A 9,110-nucleotide genomic window follows, 5' to 3' on the forward strand; every position below is an offset into this window, starting at 1 on the left:
CAGCCTCTTTGGCCTCAGTTCCCCTCGGTGGGTGAACTGCCCACAAGGTCACTTGTGTCCAGTGGTGTGCCCCAGCGTGGCTTCTGCACAGCTTGGCACACTTCCCTGAAATAGCTTTGCACTCTGAAACGATACAACCTGAAACTTCTCCAGTCCTTCATGAAAACCCACTTGGGTTACAAACCAGGCTTTGGGTGAATACTTTCTCATGCAAAGCCAAGGACCGAGGTATTGCCCACTCAAGAAACCTCGCATTATGTGTTCAGTTGACATAATTAAACTATGACATAAGCTGACTGAGGAAATCGTGTTGGGGGCTCCATCTCCCTCGTTAGCTTCAGTTGGGAACCCACCTACACTTCAAGCCAAGACCAATTGCCACAAGGCAGTGGTCAGACAAAACTCCATGCTCCAACCTTTACCCTATTCAGACACCAACCATCCCTCCTACCACACTCTTCTTGTCTGTTGGCTTGGATCATCAGTGGCAGTGGCCACACACAACTCACAGCAATCCTCAAGACTATTAGGGGGTTGTTAGAGAAGCTAACAGGCTGGTGAGGATGCAGTTCTCTGTCCATAGCAGTGCCTCTTCTCAGCCTTACTGGTAGCACATCTCTCCCTGGTCCTTAGCCTCTCAGCCACACATTCCCTTGGTCTCTGCCATTCTGCCTCATAGACTCATTGCTATGGCCTCTAGTGGCTCTGCTGCCTCTGTATCTTCAGGCAGGAATCTCACACATCGCTCTTCTTCCTTGATGGTCACAGGATTCCTCTTCCTCTTCTGAGATGGCTTACTTATATACCCAATGGTGTGGCAAAGCCGACCAATCCCTTCTATTAGCATTGCACACACCCTATTTGCATGGTCTCACCCAATCATTTGGTAGGAGTTACAAAGACATGGCTGAAAAGGTCATACCAAGTACTTTCAGGTCCCCACACAGGCCGCAACAAACAACCTCATCGTGTCCCTGGAAGCGGTCCCATAGGCCACTCAGACAACTATTAAGCTGATGTGCTAGCACTCACTCCTCACTTATTAATATGGTTAGGTTCCAAAGACCAGCTCATTATATCAAAATTGACTTCAATGAGGATGCGCACATCATATTACAAAATGGAGGATGAGCACATCCTTACATAATCACCATATTGCATTATTACATAATTACCAAACTGCTGAGAATCATGTCTGAGCCAAACTGACACATAAAGTTCACCGACACAACTAGTGTTATTCTCAACTCACACCATTACTGCCAGACATATATCATGAGTGCACAAAATGGTGGAATAATAGATTTCTTACTCTTGTCATAAATTAACTATCACATAATGCAGTAGTCAATAAGTAAGGAATGGGTATCATTATCAACTTCCTAGAGACAAACATGGTGTTGGTTGTTTATTTGTCAATTCCCAGGGACTTGCTGAACTCAATCCATGACTTCATGACAAAAGCTTCCATCTCTAGTGTAACATTTTCAGACTATTTTCACACGTATATGCAGAAAATGAAAGAAATCCAACAGAATGAAGTAAAGAGAGCAGAGCATGATTTACCTTTAATGCGGGAGGACAGGCACATGAGGCCAAAATTTATTTCTGGAAATGTCATGGGACATGTGCTGTGTCAGAAGCATTTTACTTAATTTCCTCATTTCCGCGTGTAATATGTGTGGGCACATCGTTGCTGTGGGTGTGCTATTTGCAAAGAAAACAGTAATCACAGAACTATAGAACACTTTTTCTCCCCCCCACACCTTACCATCACATAAATAGTGCTCCTATGTAATATCAGAGGATTTCAAGCCTAATACCTACTTCAGAAGGAGTCTCTTGGGAAACAAAGAGAACAGGGAAATAAAAACAAGGACACTAGGGAAATTTTTAGTCTCTTCCACCACAGCGATAGCAACAGTAAAAACTGGCTAACTCTTAACCAGCTAAGGATAAAACTTCATACTCTCTGAGATAGTTTATTGTGCCAGCCTGGCTGATAAACGCAGATGGGATTGATTGAGGGGTGGAGAGATGGATGGCTTGGTGAGCCTTGCCTTTCTTGTCTCTCGCTCTGTGATCATCGATCGTACCAGCTGCCTTGCTTGTTCTGTGCTTCAATTTAAAGGCTACACAGCCTGTGGGACGCCTAGCCTGTGGACTGTGTTGCTGTAAGTTGAGGTCCCTTTAAGACTTCTCTGGAGCTGGGGACTGGCGATTGGTGACCTGCCTTGTGATTGGATGCTGTGCTGACATAGCCTAGCTCTCTCTACAAATAGAGGAAGATCTGGCATCAGATAGAGTCTTGAAGGACTGCTAGTCTCTCAACTTTCTCTCACGGACGTGAGTTGCACTAAGCCATCTATATTGCTTCCAATTTAACTGTTTAATTCTTGTATTGTATATTTATCTGTATATGATTTAACATTTCATTTCTCATTATATATCTAATTATCTTTATGATTTAACATTTCATTTCTCATTATATATCTAATTGTCTTTATAAATAAATATATTATATTATCAGGAATGTGGTCTTATCTCTCTAGAGAACCCTGTCTAACACACTCTCTAATAGCCCTATCTACTTCAGTTGATTTTACCGAACACATCATGTCTGGCTTTCAATTTTAAAACAATTACAAGGTATTTTAAAAGGTGAAATACATCCTGAAGAGATAGATCTCAGAATGGAATTGAAACATGGTACAGATTTTAGAATGCACAGAATGGAATTAAAAATAAATAAATAAAATTAGTTAATTTAATTACTAAACAAAAATTAAATAATTTTCTATTATTTAAAGTGGAAATTTTTAAATGGTCCGTTATTTTACATGGAAATTTTAAATTGTTTTAAATAAATGATGCTGTTGGGTAAACATTGGACTGTTAACCACAAGATCAGTGGTTCAACCCCACCAGCTGCTCCACAGGAGGACATAAGACTGTCTACTCCCGTAGAGCTGTCCAACCTCACAAACCTTAGACAGGGTCCCTGTGAGACAGAATCAACTCAATGATCATGAGTGAGAAGACAGATATGCCCAAAGCTCCCTTGCAAAAAATGGATAACATACGAGAAACAATGGGCATAACTGCTCAACTACACATAGCAACTAAAGCCTAATAATGTGTGAAAATCATGACAGACCATGACCACATGGGATTTACTCCAGATACACAAGGCTAGTTTAAACTTTGAAAAACACTTAATGTCATCCATCACTTCAACAAGCTAAAAATTAAAAATAATAGACTTATCAATAGATGCCCACTGACCATCCACAGTGGAGGGGCAGCAAAAAAGAGGAAGGCCCCTTGACAAGATGAATTCAACTAGTGGCTGCACCAATGGGCTCACACAGAAGAATAATTGTGAGGATTTTATTCTCTTGTGCATACGGTCCGTCTGAGTCAGAGCCAGCTCAACAGCTCAACAGCAATCATTAGATGTAGAAAAAGTGCTCCATACAATAGATTAGACTCAGGGATACAAAAGGAAGAAAGTTATCAAGCCACCCAAAAAGGAAAAACCCCAAGTACATATGGATAATATTCAAAGAAACCACCCTGAAGAGGCAATGCACTGTATCGTTTGAACCATATTGCAAAAGGGATAACTACAGAAACAGCAGAAAGACCAGAGGCTGCCAGACACTCAGGAGTGGAGAAGGGATGGAGAGATGAAGGGCACAAGGGCTTGGGGTGAGTGTAACTATTCTGTGTGGCATTCTCATGGCTAGACTTGCCGGAATGCACCAGCGCAAATTGGGGCACCTACAGGAAACTTGGGGGATGGGAGCACGTCAGTAGAAGGAAGCTCTCGATGCTTTCTGCTCAATTTTCCTATAAACCTAAAACTCCAAAAATAAAGTATCTCATTTTGCTCAGATCAGTCATTTTGTCCTTAAAAAAATCTCTTCTCCAGCCAAACCACCTGTTTCCTCTCCTGTTCCTCATGGTTTTCAGATGCATAGCCATTCACTCTCTCCACCGTCCAGACCCAAAGAGCAGGACCTGCTTCTCATGCTTGCCCTGCTACCTGCCTGCATATCACACTAGCCAGTGAGAAGTCCACCTGCCTCACCTGCATTGTCCTTACCTGAATTGGCCTCTAACTAGCATAACTGACAGGTTGCCCAAAAGGATGCAGTCTGGTCCTAAGGAAGCCAATCACCTTAGTACACAGTGCTAAACGATTTACTTACACATTCAAGCCAATGAAGGCAAAGGTGTATAATGGTCCTAGCTTGGGCTGGTATTGAATTTGCCTAGTTTTGCACTATAATGCATTCACTTGCTAAACTCCCATGAGTCTCAGCTTCCTAGCCTATAGAACGGAGATAGAAATCCCAAGAACGCCCATCTTATAATAGCATAGGGTTAATATATGAGTTAGAAAATCTAGGTGTGTAGCATGTAGCATAATTTCTGGCTCACCGGAGACACTCCATCAATGGAGACCAGGAATCATCCACTTACTTCTCCCCCGGATCGTTGATTAGTACATCCACTGAATGCTGGAGTCACGCATGGCTCAGGCAATCTTCCTTCAAGGAGGTTGTGCCCCAGGTGTGATTCCTAAATAGAACACCTACAACAGAAAGTGTGCTGAAGTACAGGTTTGAGCACAGAAGTGAAGGAGGAAACCACTTGCTCCGGGCTTGTCACATTCTCAAAACAAGCAACACAGGAAAATGCACCCAGAACAATGCACTCATCCACCTGGTTTCTCAACACAGTGGGGTGGCCTGGCACTGCAGTTAGAGCCATCTCTTGAAAACTGAAGCTAGGAGCCCCTTCACTGAGAGAGATGCCCCAAGTTCACAGCGTGGACCCCAGGCAGCTGCACACAGAATGGACCCTCTGCTCATCTCTACCCAGGTGAGAAAAACAGCCCCCACTTTAGGCTTTTTAGTTAAATGCTAAAAATTGGAGGTAAATTAATTAAGATATAACTTAAACAACACCAGCCTTCCTGCACCCACAGTTGCTGATACAGGATAGGCAGCATTAATTGTTGCAATTAATTAGGCATTAAACTGATAATGGGTACAGCTGCTAACAATTAACAGCTAATTATGTCAAACACTTTAACCATTTCACAAAAGAAATGGAAATTGGAGGGAAGGAAGAGAGAGATGCAAAGAGAGAGAGAGCAGTTACCTTGTAAACAAATGAGATGCAGTTCGCTCCGAGTGCAGCTGGATCCTGTTCTAGAAATAACAGGAAAAGTTGATACCAGCTCTTCCCCCTCGAGGCTCAGCTGCATGGAAGCCCGCCTCAGTGTCAGGTTGAATAGCAGAGACCTGAACCAACTTGACTGGTTAGTGCTGAGAGCCAGAGCTGGCTACCTACACACCCCGCTGGGCTTCCAACATTTGGCCTCCCACCAATACTTTAAGTAGTGACTTGTTAGTCCCACGTCCCAGGTGAAGATGCTTAGCCACAGAAAGTTCAAGCGGCTTGTCCAAGGCCATGTAGCAGAGCCATACTTCCATCCCAGGCAGGCTCTATGGTACACCCCCAAATAAATGGGCCTCAACAATTTGCTTAACCTTAAATCAAACCCAGAGAGAAATTTTTTTTGAAAATTTTATTGAGCTTTAGGTGAAAGTTTACCTTGAAAATTCATTTTACAATTAATAATTCATTCACAAACCGGTAGTGTGACATTGAGGACAGCCCCCTTCAATGTGCCCACGTGCTCGACCTCTCCTCCCTGGGATCTCCCTTTCCGTTCCTGACCTCGTCTTTGGTTTGGGGCCAATATTCCTTCGTGATCTAGTCTAGTGGCTTGTTCTAAGGAGATATTAGTCTTCTTGGACGTTGCTGTGTTTCTTTAGATCCCTCTATGAACTGGCTGAAAGGCAGTCTCTGGGAGTGTCTTCAGTTTCAGTTGAAATGTTGTCTTGGGGACATAGTCTCTGAGGTTCCACCAGTCCCTTTCAGACCAGTAAGTCTGGCTTATAGGATTTTATCAATTAAAAAATTCCATTTTGATCCACATTGTTTACCCATCCTAATTGAAACCTCCTATTGCAATGCTAGTCAGGCTTGTCGATCCTGATAGACAGGTACCATCTAGTTCTAGTCTCAGGCAATTACTCTATATACTGTAAACCTACAGGTCTATGATGTTAATGATGAGGCAGGGCTCAATCTGTAGGGTTAGCTTATATATTGAGCCAATCTCTTTGAAGATATAAAATAAATTAAACAAACAGAGCAGAGATCAGAGGAACTGCAGTACAATCAGGAAATAGTTGATGGGAGTAGAGCATGTCCTTTGGAACTAAGGTGCCTGCACTGTGAACCTCCTAGACCCAGGGGAAGATTAATACCAAGATACATGGAAATCTCCAAGGGGCAGCAAGCCCACAGGTGTTGAAAAGAGATAAGAATCTTCCCCCGGGAGCCAACAGTGAGAGAAAGCCTCTTGGCCCTGGAGCTGGTGCCCTGAATTCAGCCTTAGCCAGACTCCTAAACTGTGAGAGCATAAGTGTCTGTGGTTAAAGTCGTCTGTGTGCGGGATTTCTGTCAGAGCAGCGGTAGATGACAGGGGCCCTGGTGGTTTAGTGGGTTATGCATTGGGCAGCGGACCTCAAGACCACTAGTTTGAAACCACCACCCACTCGGTGGGAGAAAGAAGCTCCTATAAAGAATTACAGTCCAGAAACCCACAACAGCACTCTACTCTATGCCATATGATCACTATGCATTGGAATCAACTCAAGGTCAAAGAGAGAGAGCGACAGCTTAGACCAGTGGTTCTCAGCCTTCCTAATGCTGTGACCCTTTCATACAGTGCCTCATGTGGTGGTGACCCCCAATCATAAAATTATTTTCGTTGCTACTTCATAACTATGATTTTGCTACTGTTATGAATTGGGCGACCCTTGTGAAAGGGTCGTTTGACCCCCAAAAGGTCACGACCCACAGGTTGAGAACCGCTGGTTTAGACTGACACAGGTTTCTGGATTGGCCAGGATGAGAGTGCTTGCTGGGGGTCAGAACTTGAGAAATGCACAGAAACAGAACTTGATTGTAATTCTATTGTTCTACAAACCTTTTGAAGCCCACCTCCCTTGTATGTATTAGTATACATGTAGCACTTAGTGGTTATTCTTTGTGCTGATAATCCCAAGGTCAGGAGTTGGAAAGCACCAGATGCTCCAAGGGCTTTCTAGTCCTATAAAGAATTACAGTCTCAGAAACCCATAGGAGCAGTTCTATTCTGTCCCACAGGGAGGATCACCATGAATTGGAATCAACTCAATGGCGGTAAGTTTACCTAGTTACTTGTGCAGGTTTACTCCTAGGTAATTTCCCTCACCTCTTTATCATGGGGTTACGAATTCTATTGCAATCGCATGGTTGGCAGGGCGAAACCACCAGCATTTCCTCAGGAGAAAGACTGAGCTTTCTACTCCTGTAAATTGTTAGTGTCTCAGAATCCCTCAGCGGGTCGCTTTCAGTCAGCATTGGCCCAATGGCAGTGATTTGTTTTTGTTTGTTTTTAATCATGTGGAAGGACAGCAAAGGAGAGGAAGACCCTTAATGAGATGGATTGACACGGTGGCTGCATCAACGGGCTCAGGCAGAGGAACAACTGTGCGGGTGGCCCCGGACCGGGCAGTGTTTCATTCTGTTGTGCATAGGGTCACTATGGGTCAGAGCCAGCTCAATGGAACAACAACAACAATTTATCATACATGTTTCCCTATGTACAAAAAGTCACTGCCATAGAGTTAATGCCAACTCATATAGACCCTCTGAACTCTCGGCAGTTGAGTCAATTTTGACAGATAGCAACCCTGTAGGTCAGGTTAGAACTGCCCCTGTGAGTTTCTGAGTCTATAGCTTTATGGGAGTAGAAAGCCTTGTAGTTCTCCGAGGAGCAGCTGATGATTTCGAATGGCTCACTTCTTGGTTAGCAGCCCAACAGCAAACGCCAGCACCACCACTACATAGACCCTAGGAATAGGGTTCTTGAATCTGTACATCTTTATGAGCACAAAGAACCTCATCTTTCTTCCTCCAAAGTAAATGCTGTATCTACTCACAAGTTATTGTTATTACTGTTGTTACAGGAGCATGTGCATTATAGCATTTATTGTAAACCTCAGAAACCCACAGCAGCAGCTCTACTCTGCCCTGCAGGGTTGTTATGAGCCTGAATTGACTCAATGACAACAAGAGAGTGACAGTCCTGAGACTGACAAAGATTTCTGGCCTGGAAGGATGGTGAGCTGGCAGTCTAAGCATTGAAAAATGCTTAGAAACTGAATTCTATTTTAATTCCATGTTCTACAAATCTTTTGAATCTTTCTCATATAGATTTATATACATGCAGCATTTATAAATGATATGTAGAGATATCCACAACTGTACCTATATATGTATGTACATGACCATATAATTTCCCTCACTTATTTAGCATACATATTTACCTATCTCCAAAAAATAATTCACTACCCTAGAGTTCATTTCTACTCATATTGACCTTAGTGACAATATATAGGGTTTTAAAAACGAGGCTGTAAATTTTGATGGGAGGCAACAACCTCATCTTTCTTCCCTGTATCTGCTCACAAATCATTGTTGTGACTGTGGCTGCAGGACTGTGTACATTATAGCATTTACCATTGTTGGCCTGCACATGCTTGGCTCCACAATCAATGCCCATGGAAGCAGAAGTCAAGATAAAATTGCATTCAGGTAAATCTGATGCCTCTTTAAAGCATTGGAAAACAACAGTGTTACTTGGAGGACTAAGGTCCACACTTGGTATTTTCTGTCTCCTCGGATGCATATGGAATCTGTACTGAAGAAGGAAGACTGAAGAAAAGTCAATGCATTTGCATTATGGTGCTGGTGAAGAATGCTGAAGTCAATGCATTTGCATTATGGTGCTGGTGAAGAATACTGAAGTCAATGCATTTGCATTATGGTGCTGGTGAAGAATGCTGAAGCACCATGGACTGTCAGAAGAGGAAACAAATCTGTCTTGAAAGAAGTACAGCACAAATGTGTCTTAGACAACATTCTGGCATAGAGCAGTACATTAACAGAAAGGACTACAGGGCCAGCCCCAAGCTAAG

This window comes from Echinops telfairi, unplaced genomic scaffold, assembly GCF_000313985.2.
Source record: "Echinops telfairi isolate 266 unplaced genomic scaffold, ASM31398v2 ScPeMD7_7463;HRSCAF=8501, whole genome shotgun sequence".
NCBI classification, from domain to species: Eukaryota; Metazoa; Chordata; class Mammalia; order Afrosoricida; family Tenrecidae; genus Echinops; species Echinops telfairi.